The sequence below is a fragment of the Rhododendron vialii genome, chromosome 12a, assembly GCF_030253575.1.
Source record: "Rhododendron vialii isolate Sample 1 chromosome 12a, ASM3025357v1".
NCBI lineage: Eukaryota > Viridiplantae > Streptophyta > Magnoliopsida > Ericales > Ericaceae > Rhododendron > Rhododendron vialii.
In genome coordinates this window covers 10,733,300-10,750,118 of record NC_080568.1, presented here as the reverse complement: position 1 = coordinate 10,750,118, position 16,819 = coordinate 10,733,300, and the positions used below count along the sequence as shown (strand labels likewise).

At 36.7% G+C, this 16,819-nt stretch overlaps 2 long non-coding RNA genes across 3 annotated transcripts in view; one reads left to right on the top strand and one right to left on the bottom strand.

Annotated features, from left to right (window-relative positions):
* Positions 1-16,819, top strand: part of LOC131311747 (uncharacterized) — a 32,214-nt gene continuing 15,395 nt past the window's right edge. The window contains exons 1-2 of one of the 2 annotated variants that reach the window (XR_009195559.1): positions 1-705; positions 1,403-1,636. This is a non-coding gene — a long non-coding RNA (uncharacterized LOC131311747). Of the gene's footprint in view, positions 706-1,402; positions 1,637-16,819 lie in introns of those variants that run through there. The other variant, XR_009195560.1, reaches the window with a different exon arrangement.
* Positions 2,919-7,807, bottom strand: LOC131311749 (uncharacterized). The gene is made up of 5 exons (XR_009195561.1): positions 7,511-7,807; positions 6,990-7,423; positions 5,827-5,931; positions 5,289-5,727; positions 2,919-3,189 (listed from the first exon to the last, which is right to left on the bottom strand). It is a non-coding gene; the product is annotated as an uncharacterized LOC131311749 (long non-coding RNA).

Below are 16,819 nucleotides of genomic sequence, written 5' to 3'. Positions count from 1 at the left end.
TAAAATACTATATTTAATCTTTTTACCTTTGCAGCCAAAAAAAAAACTTTTTACCTTATATTATCCACCTATATTGAATTCTTTTGTTAAAAAGAACTAGGTCTCATTTGAAAATTCACTTTTGACCTCTAAAATATTAGGTCTAGCCCGAAAAATGGTGGTGGTGGAAAGCCCAAGGCGGATAGAATTTGAACTCAAAAAAATTTACTAAAGGGAAGTATCTATGAACGGTCCTAAAACTCCAACATCATATTATGGCTTAACAGCTTGAGAACATCTGGGCATGCCTTAAAAGAAAGCATCAAAAACATTGTTTAGCAATATCACCAAGCATAGCATCTGATTCAGAACAATCTTTTCAAAGTGGTTTTCATTCCAGCACTTACAGGTATCCTATTCCCGCGCATTGATTTGCCAGTCCCTTCGAATCCCCGAATTGTATACGTTGTTTCTCTTGTTCCATTGCTATTTTTTTTGATCTATAAATTGATGGCGTTTCAATGAGTTTTTTGATACTTGAGGCCAACAAGTTAGAGAAGCTTTAACCCCTCTTGTTTGTGACGAAAGAGTACTAATATTATGGCATCACTCAAGGCTGAGAAACCTGCAGCTGGTTCAAACCCAGCTGGGCAGGCCAAGAAGGAGCCTACGAAAGCTCCAGCCTCCAGTCAGGCCCCCAAAAAGGCTCAGGAGCCTAAGAAGAGGGTACGTACTTACATGCATAGAATTTTTTTTTTAATTTTTGGGTTAATTTAGTCTGAACACGATATCAAGCGATTTATAGAATTCTTCTGTCTTTGCGACATGCTTTTGAGATACTTATCACGGATGAGTTTGTCAGTTGTAGTGCTGGGCGTTACAAGGTTTTAAATTGCGAAGAACAATAGAGTAAGTATCCAATCATACGTAGGAAAAATCGGGTTTAGCAGTAGTAATCTCTTAAAAAATTATTTTTGATGTTAGAATATTAAAGAGATAGTAATGGTCATGTATTGGCCGCGAACCAGGCCCAAAAAAGGAATACTAATGAGTAATGATACGTATAGAATTGGCCGGCTGACATGCTTGTGAACATATTGCATTATTGGTATATGAGTATATCAATGCGTACTAGAGCAATAGCATCAAAAGGCCGAAAAAAAGTGATTCGTAGTGGCAAAATGTTGTGTAGCGGCCGCTTATTAAAACCTTACTAGGATAATTAATTATCTTTTGAGTCATGTGGGTACCGGACTAAAATCAATCTCGATAAGATAATTCATTTGTCTAGATTCAACATTTGGGGATGTGTATTGTAGTAATTTTCCATTAGATTACATCTTAAAGACAAGTTCCAATTCCCTCCCCCCCCCCTTATAAATGTTTACTTCTATTTATGTGAGTTAAATTTATTCCTTTTCAGACATCAGGTAGCAAGCCAGCAGCAAAAAAGAAATAAGGAAGGAGATCGAGCATCACACGTATCTATATATCAGCAGATTCTCTATGAAAGCTTCTAATTAAGTCCTTTTCTCTTTTCCCAGCTTGTACGATCGATGCTAGTATATATGAATGTAACTGGCTTGTGATCTCAACTATCTATGTAGCCCTTTTCTTCCCATCAGCCTAATTAAATAAAAGACAACTATTTGAATGATGAATTTGTCATTTTCTATTTATGGAATTAGTGCTTTTAGTAATATATATATATGTGGATGACACTAATCTACCGGGAGGGGAGTTTGTATTGGAGTACCATTTTTGTTAGATTCCACTCTCTCTCTCTCTCTCTCTCTCTCTCTCTCTCTCTCTCTCTTTTTATATAAAAAAGTACTTATTCCTGTTTTACCAGACATGTCATTTTCTTACAACACATTACATTTAATTCAAAAAATAAGTACTACTTATTTTAAGAAAGTGGAACGGATTGTTCCCGGATTCCGACAAACCATTGGCGTATGTATTTATGCGCTTTTTTTTACGAAGACTTTTGGGAGGTGGTTTAGTTTGATTGAGTCTAGATACTCCACCTGGTGGTTGAAGTATTGGAGCTAGGTGGTTTAGTATAATCATGCATTTCATGTTTACTTTTAGTTGAGAAAGTAGTTGGTATCATTAGGTATATCTCTATGAGTAGATTTCAAAAAAATAAAAAAAGAATATTTACAATAAAAGTCATAAATATTCTAACATTTAAAATTTTAAAATAAAAATAAAAATGTGTGTGTGTGTGAGAGAGAGAGAGAGAGAGAGAGAGAGAGAGAGAGAGAGAGAGAGAGAGAGAGAGAGAGCACATTAAATTCGCACTTGGTAGAGAGAGTGAGAGATGCACATGCAAGTTATTTGGAGAGGATCTAACACTACAAGAAATTACACCATTACCGACTAACAATTTAGTTGGCAAAAGGTAGGAATTTAGTCGGCAATAGTATTTCCCGACTAAAAATTTTGGTCGGGGATTTAGTTGGGGAATTGCGGTCGGTAAAGGAAATTACCGACTAAAACATATTTAGTCGGCATATGTTATCTTTTCCCAACTAATTATTTAGTCGGCTAATTTTAATTATTATCGACAAAGTATTTAGTCGAAAAAATTATTTAGTCGATAAATGTTAAATAAATTACTGACTAAATATTTAGTCGGTAAATATTTAATCAATTACCGACTAAATAATTAGTCGGTAATGTATTTAACATTTACTGACTAAATATTTAGTCGGTAATTGATTGAATATTTACCGACTAACTATATTAGTCGGCGAATGTAACATTTATTGTTAACATATTACAGCTTTTACCGACTAAGTATTTAGTCGGGAAATATAATATTACATATTGTAATACTAATTCTAAAATCTGCTTAGAAATTTTTTTTTTTTGGTGATTCACAATAAATTAAATTAAGCAACATCTATTCACCAATCTAATGTAATCAAGTGTTGAAATTCAAGAACAATTCATTCATAACTTCCATAAATAAATGGTGTTCACCAAATACTTAATAAACAATATCCTAGTTCGCGGAGTACAAAATAACAAAAAATCGTACCACGAAAAGTGTACATAGCATCAAACATATCATATCCAAGCCCCAGAGCGCAAAATAATAGGAAAGTTCAATAACGAGAAAACTAGATTATGGTAGAATCCACGGCAAAAATCCAATTTCTTCATATATAGTCCAAAACGAGATGCCAGATACTCCAATATCTGTGGAAAGAACAAAACACAATAATAAGACACATGGTATAGGTAATAAATGACAAGGGTACATCAAAGGAAGAAAAGAAACCTAACATCATGATATTGATACATGCACATACAACAACATTTCTGGAGTATGGGTATATAAGAATGAAGAGAGCCATCTAATTTGTAAGTTCAACAACTACATACATTAATCTTGCTATTTTATTCTTCCACCAGAAGTAATCAAATGTTTGTTTTATTATATCAAAATATTGTCATGCTCATCTATACTACTTTTTTTAAATGTACGAAGATATTTTCTACTCTTATGTTCTCAAAAAAAAACCCTTGCACTTGCCCACCCCATGCCCCTTCCCAACCGACACAAAGCAACACTCCAACATTAACGATACAAAACCCACGCCCATTCCCAACCAACACAATGCAATACTCCAACGTAAACAATACAAAACAACAATGCCTCCCCTGGCCTCCGAAAAAAAGCATTACAACCTCCTTCTGTCAACCTGTTCTCCTCAACCGCCCAACTCTGCCAGCCGACAACCAAGGCTCCAACTACAAAAACATAATGGACACAACTCAAGTGCATTCCAACAGAGGCTAAGACAGGTAAGGCATGTATTCAACTTTCGTCCTTCCTTTGATTGCAAACACTTACCCCCTTCCCCATTCTAAAGACACCGACCACCAATTTCGATAACTCTGTAGACCATAATTTCACACACAAACTGTTTGACAAAATGAGCCTTTGAGTTCTTCGGGCTTATAGATGGTTTGGTGACAACCAGTGAAGATGTCAAGCATGACAGGAGCAATTTAACAATAACAATAAGGTGAATTTTGACCTACCTTCGGTTGGTACTAAGAAAAGTAAGGTGAATTTATATATATATATATATATATATATATATATATATATATATATATATATATAACGTGTCTCCCAACGTGTCATGTCCCCTATTTTTTGAAAATTTGCGTGTCGGGGTGTCAGTGTCGTGTCGTGTCCATGTCTCGTGTATACATCCGTGTTACATAGGTTCTCTTTATCGAGAAGAAATGAAAAATACTATGGTACTGGTGGGCTTGCGAAGACAATTACCCCTACATTTTTAGGTTCATATGGGCCAAGTTGAAGACTCTTTTGCAAGATCCTCTTACATCCCAAGGTGTTGGGAACACCTTGTTACTTGTTAGAAGAATAAATAGTAAGTACTAAAAGAAAGGTTGCGTTGAGGAATGAGAAGTTTCGCTTTGATTTGTGGGGTAAAGGTCTTCGTCAGAAGTTTCAGCTATTCATTTAGAAGGTGATACATCACATTTTGATGGTTAAGGATGCTTTGTTGAGAAGGAAGATTGATATCAGTCCAAGTTGTCCACTATGTACAGAGATGCCAGAGACGATTGAACATTTGTTTTTCCAGTGTGGGTTTCGACTTTGAAGTGGGCTCCTCTGTATCCTTTGTGGAATGGTTTTCTATTTGGCTTAAAAAGGCTCCTAATAAAGGAATAATAGGGGAGTTAGTCCTCATGTTAATATGGTGCATTAGAAATGATGTTTTATTTAGAAATGGCCTTAAAAGTTGTTACAGGCCAGAAAGGATGATGAAAGAATGGATGTGAATGGGCCATGTGCAGCTAATCTGGTGTTAGGGATAAGTCTTTGAAGACTTCCTTTTCCAAGTTTGTGAAACATGGTGCAACAATTGATTTTTTAAGCCCTTGTGTTTCTGTCACTGATGGAACTTGGAGTGCAGATTCACTTCGTGGTGTAGCAGCTTGGGTAAGGGAAGGCAGTGGCAGGCAGGGTGTGGTGCATCAGGTGGTAGTGATGGATTCGATTTTGGCAGCTATCGTGGCGATCAAAGCAGGCTTGCAAGTTCTGCATTGGGCTATTGGCAATGGTGTTGCTGAAGTATTATTCGCGTGGGCTGTGCAGTTTTGTGCAACGGCTTAGAATCCAATAGTAGCCAAATTAAAATATTTAAATATCTAACACAAATTCACAACATCCATAGGAGTCGAACCCTAGATGACAATTGATATGCAACCCATTAAAAGTTAACCCATTAATTCATAGCAAAGAGGAAATTATGTACCAAATATTTCCCACCATCACCTCGATCACACATTGTCTTGTCCATGCATTTGCCTCATCATCATGGCTTTGAGTTCATCAAATTCATGTTGCCTTTGCTCATCTCTTAGCCTTAGCTCCTCATCTTTTTGCCTTTGCTGCTCTTCCCGTTGTCTTTGCTCCTCGTCACGCCGGTTCTGCTCCTCTTTCCACCGCCTTTCATACTCCTCCCGTTCTCTTCGTCGCTCAGCACGAAGTAACTCCATCTCGGATTGGACTTTCTGCAACTTTTGCTGTGCTGAGTTGGAGCTGGATTGGGAAGAGAAGGATGAAGGCCTCGGGCCAACCCCAAATCCCCTTATGTAATACTTTGCTTCCCCAAGACAAATCCTTGAAAGTTCTTCGTCCGTCAGCGGACATCCTGATTGAGATGTCTCGTCTCGCTTGGCCACCATCCTCGCCTGTCGTTTGCAAAAAGAAGAAAATAAATAACGAAAAATATAAGGAATAGACTAATTGAAAAAGAAAAAATAAAATGTCTACAGATATTAGATGCATACATGTATCTCCTCACATTGAGGATCGATCCATCCGCCATTTTTCAATGTATGTGATGCTTGGTATCTCTCACACAAATCTGGCACCTTTCCATTAGGCTTGTCTGCCTAACATATTCAAATACTGACTGAGGAAGTGCTTTACATCATACATATTCACTTACTGCAGATTGTGGGCCAGGGCCTTATATCGGAGTACATTGAAGCACAATCAGATTCAAGCATGTGTGCTCAAATCACATATATTCCTATCATAGCTCACCAAGGATAGCATATAAGCTACTATGAGGCATCATGCTCTGTCAAAATTTAACAGACTTAACAAACAAATCTATAAAGGCTTAATAGTGTGCATCTTTAAGACATGGTCAAAAAGCAGTAAATGACAGCACCACATCAACATCACATAAAAAACATCAATCCACCTCACATCCAGTGCAAACAGAATTTATAGGGCCATTTTTCACACTGAGTGTGTCTTTTCCTTTCACGTGGCAGCAGTCTCCCGTCATACACAATTCCTACAAAATATGTTGAAAATTTTGAAAGCCTCTCGCACTTTTCTTCTCTGCAGTTTTTGTTATTGAGATCTAGCAGATAAAACTTAAAAGCTAAGAGTAACCAATGTGGATTGCACGACATAAGTTCCTATGAACCTTCAAAGCAAGGAAAAGCTATAGCTTATTCCCCTACTGTGAATTAGCAGGTTTTAAATAATTTCCTGCTGGACAAAGTCAAAGATTAAGAATTTGAGGGCTCATATCCTAATTGTGAAACAACCAAAAATACACATCGGTGGTAACCCCTCGTATTTAAATTGAGATTGATTTCATTTGGCACCAGTAATATTGATGACAATTGCTTAACTTAAATGATTTCATGGACCGCCCTTAACTTTTTAGAAGGAATTTTTTTTCAGAACTTTGGAGCTTTGGTGAGAGAACTGTGACATGCTCTCATTATGGAGCTATGACATGCTCTCATTGGTATGGATATATGTCTACCACAATGTCTATAGATAAAAAAAAAAAAACAATGAATATATCTACATAACAGTAACCACATTGATGAAGCTCAATCATATGCCCAAATTCTGAACTATTTTCCAACTCTGTTTAATATTTGATGGTATTTAAAAGGTCTTAACAATGCACAAAAAATCTCACCTCAATGGTGATTGCATCAACAAATGATCGAGAACCCAAAGTATGACCATGAGAAGCCACAGAGTAACCATCTACTGGAGCATTTCTATTTTTTTGCCAGCTATTTTACGGGGTTGAAAAAAAGAACTTGTTAGATATAAGCATAGAATTGGAAATGTAACTCATACAAATATCTGAATAACCTTCCAATCTGGATCGTTGAATATATGATCAATCATAAACTTCCAAGCATCCAGGCTTATGTCTTTGGTAAAAGGAAGCTGATATGGGTTTTTGCCATCTTCCTTCATCTTTTCATAATGATCCTTTGTCTTTTCGTAATGATCACTCATTCTCCATTTCCAGTCTTTGTAGAGTAAGCCGGCTTTATGCTTAAAAACTTCCTCAACTAACGGAGTGAACTCAACGTTATCTTTGGTGACTTCAAATTTGTCCTAGAAGCATATAATAAGTGGAATTAATCCCTTACGATATTTCATTATTCACTAGAATAATCACTATGCACAGTTTGACATTCTTACCAGTACGGCTTGTATTATGGCGCTTGCAGCACTAAAGGAACACTTGTCCACGAGTGGCAAAAACTGTCAGCAGTAGGGCGACACATCCTCCTAATTTGTGACCCCAATTCGTTCGCCACTTTAGTTGCATTTTGCCCGCAAAAAGCTCTCATTTCCTATGTCACATAAACTGGGAGCCTCGTCCCATCCTTGCCATCAATCAACCTTCTAACTCTTTTTCCAAGTGTAGGCCCCTGCACACGTCGCTGCGTTCTTGAAGGTGCAGCTGCAATTGAGATGCAGAAATAGTATAAAAGAAGAGAGAGATACACGAAGAATGTTCATAGCAGAATGTTCAACTGATCATATAATGCCTTTTCTTTCTATTTTTTCTTTGTTCCTTAACTAGTATGGATGGTGGTAGGATCCTAGATACAAGACCCAATATCAGAGATACCATTGCACATTGGCAACTAAGCAAGCTGCTCAATCTGCCATCAATCTTCCATCCAACCTAGCAGTAAAAAAGCAGCAGAACTTGCAGGATAGCGGCAAAAAAATAGCTCAACAATCAGAGATATAACAATAAAACAGATGCAATACAGCAGCAACACAGTAGCAAGACACAAACACAACAATACATGACAGCAATACAACATCAATATGATATGCTATATAGACCATAGCTGTAACCATATGATACACAACAGAACAGATCTGTAGTTACTGGACTGTACCCATTAGAACATTAGAAGCAGCCATATGAAACAATAGTTTGCAATTGTAGAATACACCAACTTAGAGCCTAATTCACTCTACACCAACTTGGATTAAAGACAGTAGCCATATCAGAAAATTATCTGAAAACTTTCAAAACAACAGCAGCAGAATAGCAGTAGGCGTGCCATAACAGGCAGCAGTCATAATAGTCAGCTTCAATACTGGACAATAGTAGGAAACTAGGCAAATAGCAATTGGTGGAACAAACGTGATGCAATAGACAACTAGGGACATGCTCCCAAGAAAAGCGTAAACACGCCAAGGGATGTTCAAAATTTTTAAATGATGTGCTTTCAATTTCCTAGACCACAATAAATACTATGAGATAATTACTTATGTTCAGATTTTTAAAAAATTCACAAAACTCCTAGTTTACTGGATCGCTGGAATGTAAAACGAAGCTAAAAACTAGCAGGATGAACATATGTAAATGTACTTTTAGGATTGTCAGAGAGAGATGTACTTACCTGCAGCACTTGTATGGGTAGAAGGAGATGCAACACTCGAAGGAGTAGATGCCATAATAGGAGGAACAAATGTTGTAGCTTCTGGCTCCGGAGTAGGTGTAGCTGTTGTACCAAGTCGCATTTCTGCAATTTTACGCGATGTGATACTCGAGTTGGAAGATGCATTACTCTTTCTTGATCCAGGACCCATGATGCAATCTGTCAAACGGTGAAATACTACTCCATTAGAAACAAGGATATAAAAGAAGTGAACTATAATGAGACATGTATAGCAAGTGACAAATAATCAATAATAATGAAATGTTTCTTACCAAATGATGTTGCTTATGGCTAATAAAAAAAAATTGATGTTGCTTATGGACTAAAGTAATAAGAATTCTTTCATCTATATTATCCCCTAAGCATGAATATACACATAATTAGACTCCTTAGATACCATAGACAAGTACAAAAGAGACACCCGCCTCTTTGTCAGGATTAAAAGACACACCATAGACAAGTACAAAAGACACTACTTAGTTTACCACCATGAGTACAAAAACATCAAATCTTGAAACATAATGTTCTTTGTCAGGATCTATATCATAATCTTCTTCTTCTTCATCTTCATCTACACCCTCAGATTGTAAAACCATATCCTCGCTAATAATTGCAGGTTCAATGTCATTTCTCCGCAAAGAGGTAACATTGAGAAATTCGGCGACAATTTCTGGAACCTCAGTAGTTGTGTCTTGCTGGAAAACTTCATTGGGAGCACTGCCGGTTTCCAAACTATCCATCTTTGAGACATTCAAGATTCCTTGACGTTGAATTCGTTCTACTACTTTCCAATTTTCACCAAACTTGGTATTTTTAATGTAGAATACTTGCTGGACTTGACTTGGTAAAACGAATGAGTCATCTTTATACCATCGAGTCCTTGTATCATTGCAATGCGCATCAACTCGCGTAGTTCTACTGCTACTAGTATTGTACCATTCACACTGACACAAAACAACTTGATGATTGAACAAATAGTCCAACTCCCATACTTTGGTTAAAAAGCTATAAAATTCTATTGTCTGTTGTTCATGCTCCCCTTCCACGATTACCCCATTATTCTGACTTGTATGTCGATTGTCATGTTCAATAGTATGGAATTGAACGCCATTAGAAATGCACCATGAATATGTGTTTATTAATGCATCAGGTCCATTGGCCAATGACCACAGCTCATTAGTTGCTTCTGGAGACCCTTGGTTCTGCAATTCATTCATCTACATTAAAAAAAGTTCGTATTACGCTACATTGGATAAAAAACATAGCTTAATCTGAAACATGACTAATTCAATGTTCTATGCCTTACGTGCCCTTTGAACCATTGGGAAAACTCTTTGCATTGTCTTTATGCAATATCAACGGTATTGTCACCCTCCAGCAAAGTCTTGTGTATCCTAGTTAACATGTAAGATTAATAATAATGATAAAACATCAACTCAATTTAGAATACATTTAAGTAAATGCGTACTCTCAATAAAGATCGACTTTAGGGCTATTGTATAAGACAAACCAATGAGCCATGTCTCGTTGGTTGACAGATACATTAGGTGCTCTTTGGATTCGACCGAAGGGACGAACATTTTGATTGAATGCTGCTAACCCCAGTGTGCGCTCACCACCATCATCATTCCTTTCTACGCGGTTAAACACTGTCTCAATTCCATCGAGATACATAGAACAAAAAGTTGTACATTCTTTGGATATGTAAGCCTCCACAATTGAACCTTCGGGACGAGCTTTATTAGTTATAAATCGTTTCAGAACTCCGAGTAATCTATAAAAAAAATACCACTTTAATGTGTCATAACTTATAAATACGACTATAAATAAATGACATAGTTAGTAGAATGGTCTCGCCATACCTCTCAATCGGGTACATCCATCGATATTGCACTGGCCCTCCAAGCCTAACCTCGCAAGGCAAGTGAATAGCTAAGTGTACCATAACATCAAAGAAAGCAGGAGGAAAAATCTTTTCAAGCTTGCAAAGTACAAGTACAATGTTCTCCTGAAGTTTATCCAAATCGCTCAGCTTCACTGTTCTTGAGCACAACTGTTGGTAGAAGTTACCAAACTCAAATAGCGCGGTCCTAATTTCCTTGTTCAAATAGTCAAGCATCCCAATAGGGAGAATTCGTTGCAAAAGGACATGGCAATCGTGACTTTTGAGGCCTGATAGTTTACCACGATGAGTGTTCACGCATTTGGAGATGTTTGCTGCATAACCATCAGGGTACTTGATAAATTTTAAGAAATTGCAAAAGCCTTCTCTCTCTTCCAGGGATAATGTGTACATGGCTGGGGGCTTCTCAAATGTCCCATTTGCACGCCTCTTTAGGTGCAACTCCTTTTTTATTTCCTGATCCTTCATATCCTTCCGCGCTTTTTTCGTATCCTTGTTCTTTCCATCTATGCCCAAAGATGTACCCACCAAATTCTCACATATGTTCTTCCTTATGTGCATAGGATCAAGATTATGTAAGTCGGAATAGGCAGTACCAGCGGAACCTTGGTACCTTTGGAGTTGTCTAGCGAAGAAGTATTACAACAAATTAATTTAGGTACATACTTGCCGTTCGGAAAACATCCAAACAAGAGCAGGAAAAGAAAAAGAGATGAGTATGAGAACAATTTGAATTGGGGGAAGAAAAACATTTTGTTTGAGCTACCTTACGCTCCTTTTCTCAATCTCCGAACTAGTCCTATCCTCAAATTTACCATTAAAGAGCTTGCTCTTTCACCAAATATGGTGCTCGGGTAGATAGTGACGAGCACCCAAATATCCAATCTTACTCCTTAATCTAACCGATGAGTTGTCCTCGTTGCAAATGGGACAAGCTAAATAACCCTTTGTAGACCACCCAGACATTATGGCATATGCAGGTAAGTCATGGATGGTCCACAAAAACCATGCACGCATTGTACAATACTATCCAATGGAGGCATCATAAGTTCGCACACCATCCTTCCACAACACCTTCAACTCATCAACTAACGGGCACAAGTAAACATCAATATCTCTTCCAATTGTTGATGGGCCAGGAATAAGCAACAACATGAAGCAAAATGGCTTTTTCATGCACTTCCAAGGTGGGAGATTGTAAGGCAGCATGATAACATGCCACATACTATATGATGTACACATATTTCCAAAAGGATTGAAACCATCAGTAGCCATTCCGAGCCTCACATTTCGCAGTTCAGCAGCAAAATCGGGAAAATGTTCATCGAAGTCCTTCCATTCCTGATCATCAGCCGGATGATGCAATTCATCATCATCTACACGTTTATCTTTGTGCCATCTCATATCAGGAGCTGTTTTCTCATAATAATATAGCCTTTGTAGTCTTGGAGTCAATGGTAAGTACCGCAATATCTTGTGGGGTATCTTTTTACCCGTTCCATCGTTCACTTTGTACCTAGGCTCGTTACATGTAGGGCAGTTTTCTAAATTTGCATTTTCCTTCCAAAATAATGCACAGTTATATTTGCATGCATGAATAGGAATATATCCCAAACCTAAATCCCTCAAGAATTTCTTAGCATCATAAATATTCCAAGGAATAGTACTCTCAATCTCACGGTCTACAGGTAGTATCTCTTTAATAATCCTTATAATCATGTCAAATGTCTCATTGCCCAACTTCTTAGACACTTTCACTTGAAGCATCTTAACAACGAATGTTAACACTGTCTTTGCACAACTAGGATAAGCTTTACATTGAACAACATTGAACAGCTTATCAAAATTTCGCAAATCATCCCTCTCAAGATTAGGCAATCCATCGACATCCTCATCTAAGATGTCATCGACATCCTCATCTAAGATGCCACCAACAAATGACTGTTCCAATATATCACGCAATTGGTTGTCACCCTCGGGGACATCCCCTCCTATTTCATCCCCAATACCTTCATTGTGTTCGTGATAGTCGTCATATTGGCTGATGTGCAGGAATAGGTTCCCCATGGTACACCCAAGTCTTATAAGAAGAGTCGATTCCTTTTAGTATCAAATGGGTCCTAACAACTTCACTGCTAAGTGTTTTGCTATTTAAACAATCAATACATGGACACCGAATCTCAGCTTGTGCTCCTGAATTCGCCATTGCAAATTCTGTGAAAGATTCCACCCCTTGTTTATACTGCTTTGACCACTTATTTTTTATCGCCATCCAATCCTTATCCATTTCTTATTACCTATAAATAATTTTAAAGGTTATACAAGTCAATGTTCATGATAGAGTAATGAAACATGGTGGTTTGGAAGCATGCAACTCCAGTGATAATAGTGTTAAGATTTAAAAAAATAATAATCTTATATGCGCTATTATGATGATCTAAAAATAGAATAGATTGAAAATGAGCAATATTGGCAAGTAAAACATGCAGAAAGGTGATTAAATGCTTAATAATGCTCGTAAATATAGCCTACAGGTATAGAGGCAAAAAGAAAAACTACTAGAATTCTTCATCTAACTTGTGTTTCCAATCAAACAAAAACCGCATGTAGTTGATACTAAAGGAATTTACAAAGCATTATAAACAAACTTGCAAAAGGAAGAGGAAATGTAACCAAAAGAGCCCAAGCAAACACAATTCCTCAAAACTTCATAAAATTTAGCTTAAACAAAACATGCAAATATCATTCGTCTCTCTTTACATGCTACGCCTTATCACATTCGCAAAGCAGCTCTTAAAATTCGTGATTTAAAGTTGAGAATTGCCACAAATGAATTTCAAATAGCAAATGGGCGCCAACACATCTCAGTAGAGGATTGTACCTGGAGTTGTTTATGAGAAGCAGAGTTTCAAATAGCAAATGAGCCCCAACACACATCTCTCTCTTTCTAGCTTTGTTAATAGTTGCACCGTGTCAACTCAAGAGAGAGCTTTTGTCTGCTCAACATGTGAGCAATGTGGTTAGATGATGTAAAATGCAAATATAAAGCCAGATGAAAGAACAAACTTCGGTAATAGAAAATAGCAGGATATAGAGATAACATGACAAGAAGAACAAACTGCAGATATTACTTTATTCTACACTAAGAAGAAAATATACAAAGACAGGATACAGAGACAACATGATAACGACAAGCAAACATGCCATCTTGACAGGAAAAACAACTGCCATAACAGAGAATGACAGCAAGACAACAGCACCCGTAGGAAAACAACAGCAGCAGGCATAATAGGCAGCCACAATACAGGTCAACAGCAACTTTAACATGATATAGAGAATAGCAGTAAAGCATAGCACCAACAAGCACAAAGTATTGAAGCCCCTCATTGGGATATGATTCTGATTGCATAATGGTATGCCAACAATACAAATTAAACAACTAAAAAAGAAGGAAAATCTTACATGCATAAACATGGTACTGAACAGAAACAAGGCAAAATAAGTTGTAAGACCAGATAGTTAACTCCACCAAAATCCTTTTAATCATTTCAAGATAGTCACCTCTAAAGTCCATTCAATGACTTTAGGTCACCAATGTCATTAGTTTTCGCAAAATTCAAACGGTCATTTTTTGAAATTTGGCATGGAGGAGGGTAGTTGTCAACTTTGACAACTTTGTCATTCCCTTCAAAGCCACGTAGATTTTGGCATCAAAGAAGACTGTAGGTTGGATTGAATTTTGGTGTCAATTGTTACCGTTAACATGTCCACGTAGGAATTGACATCTCCCATTGGAGATGCTCTTAGAAGCCAATAGGTGATCATGAGAAACGCCACAAGGCACCTAATTGTTAATGGAGTTCTGACTAGCCGACTCCAATTTGTCTCTGCGTACCTGTTTAGACTCACCCATTGTCAAGCATTCCCTACACAAGCCTCTTTTTCATCATCCACGCGCTTTGTTAGCATTAGAAAAAATTATCCAATACGGATGGAATGTTATATGGTAATGTCCCAACTCATCATGTATCATTGACTAATATTGAGGGACCTATCAGTTCTTTTTAATGATTTGAGAAACAGATTAACATTTGGCATTTGATGAGTAGTGGAACATTGTTTCAAAACCTCCAAATTTAATTATAACTTTTCCTTTCTCTCTCTAGAGTTGTCAAATGTTTACATGTACTTATACTTGTCCATACATATACATACATAAATATATAGCTCATAGCTAAAACTTTAAGCACTTATAACTTTTGTTCTGCAAATTTAATTTTACAAAAAGAATAAATCTGGAATGTACTCGATGAAATCTTTCAAACAATATTCACTACAAGAAAAATTCAATTGGGTGACGAATGAAAATCATCACAAATTGCATGTTTTTCGTCACAAATAATATAGGTGACGAAATTTTTTTTGTCGACTAAAGGTTGTCTAGGATTCCTACCTGGTGACAAAATCTATTTTTCGTCACCTATAATGCCTTTTGATGACGAAATATTTCGTCACCAAAAAGTGAATAATTTGTGACGAAATTTTTTTCCTTGCTTATTGTGCTTTTTGATGACGAAATTTTTTGTCATCAATTATTCCTTTTGGTGACGAAAAAATTCGTCACTGATGGGTCATATCGGTGACGAAATTTTTTGTTGCAAAAGATGTTTTCATATGGGGAAAAAACTCATTCTTTCTTGCTCCTACTGTGTTTTGAACCCGAGTCCCCTGAGTTTTTCGCGCAAGTTTCGACCAACTGCACCACACACATTTTTCAATAAATGGTTGAATTATCTAATATCTAACACATATGTTTAACATGAAAATATATTTCGAATGTAATTTTGAACCTTTAAACATTAAAATTGGTAATTTTGATAAACATGAAAGTTGTAGGCAATTGAGTTATGTTCAAACCCAATTTGAATTATCTCAATCAGAGTTTTTAGTAAAGAGTTATGTCCGAAATACATTTAGTGACAAAGCGCAATTAATAAATTTCGTCACGAAAGGTACCCATTTGACGACGAAATGTATTTTTCGTCATTGAAAGCGTTAAAATGGTGACGAAATTATTTTTCGTCACCAAAGTTAAGCATTTGGTGACGAAATATATATTTTTGTCATCAAATGATTATCTTTGGCGATGAAAAATAATTTCGTCCCCTTTTTTAAACTTCCGGTGACGAAAAATGTATTTCGTCGCTAAACAGGTATAATTGGTGACGAATTTATTTTTTCGTCGCCAAATATACTCATTTAGTGACGAAATTAAATTTCGTCGCCACTTTTTCGTCACCAATTTTCATTTTTCTTGTAGTGATTTATTTTTAATATGAAATTGTGTACACGTAAAAAAATTATTTTATTCCTCGTCTACGATTGGGTCTTTTGTTTTATTCATTTTGTATATGAAATTGTTTGATTGGTTTTACTAAACTCCTCATTGGTATCCTTAGATTTAATTGCTCGGGTCATTTGCTTTCAGGGCGTGACATAGTAAATTCTTCTTCTTCTTTTTCAGCCACGAGTTGGCTTAGAAGATAGGCGGGAAAAGTATGGGTTTCGAGCCCAAAAAAATGACTAACGTGAGGGCTCCCAAAATTCTAAGACCCATATATATATATATATATATACACACACACACATCGGGACGGTTTCGGGGACACTTAAAAAAACCCTTAAAAAAATCCCCCCAAGTTCCCGATTGAATTTTGATGATCCGAGCCGCTCAATATAATCAGAACGTGATTTTAAGGGTGCCTATGAGAAATCAGCAAAAAAAATGACCGGGAAGGATTTCATCCGAACAGTTTTTTATTGAACTTTATTGAACAGTTCAATAAAAAACTGCTCAAATCAAGCCCTTCCCGGTTAGTTTTTTTGCCAGTTTCTTGCGGGCACCCTTAAAATCACGTTCTGAACACATTGAGCGGCTCGAATCATCAAAATTTGATCGAGAACTATGAGATTAAGATTTGAAGGATTTTTTAAGGGTTTTTTTAACAGCCATGTGTGTGTGTGTGTGTGTGTGTGTGTGTGTGTGTGTGTGTATATATATATATATATATATATATATATATATATATATGTACACAATTAGTTTCAAATGAGGGAGTCCTTATTTTAGTTAAAATGCGG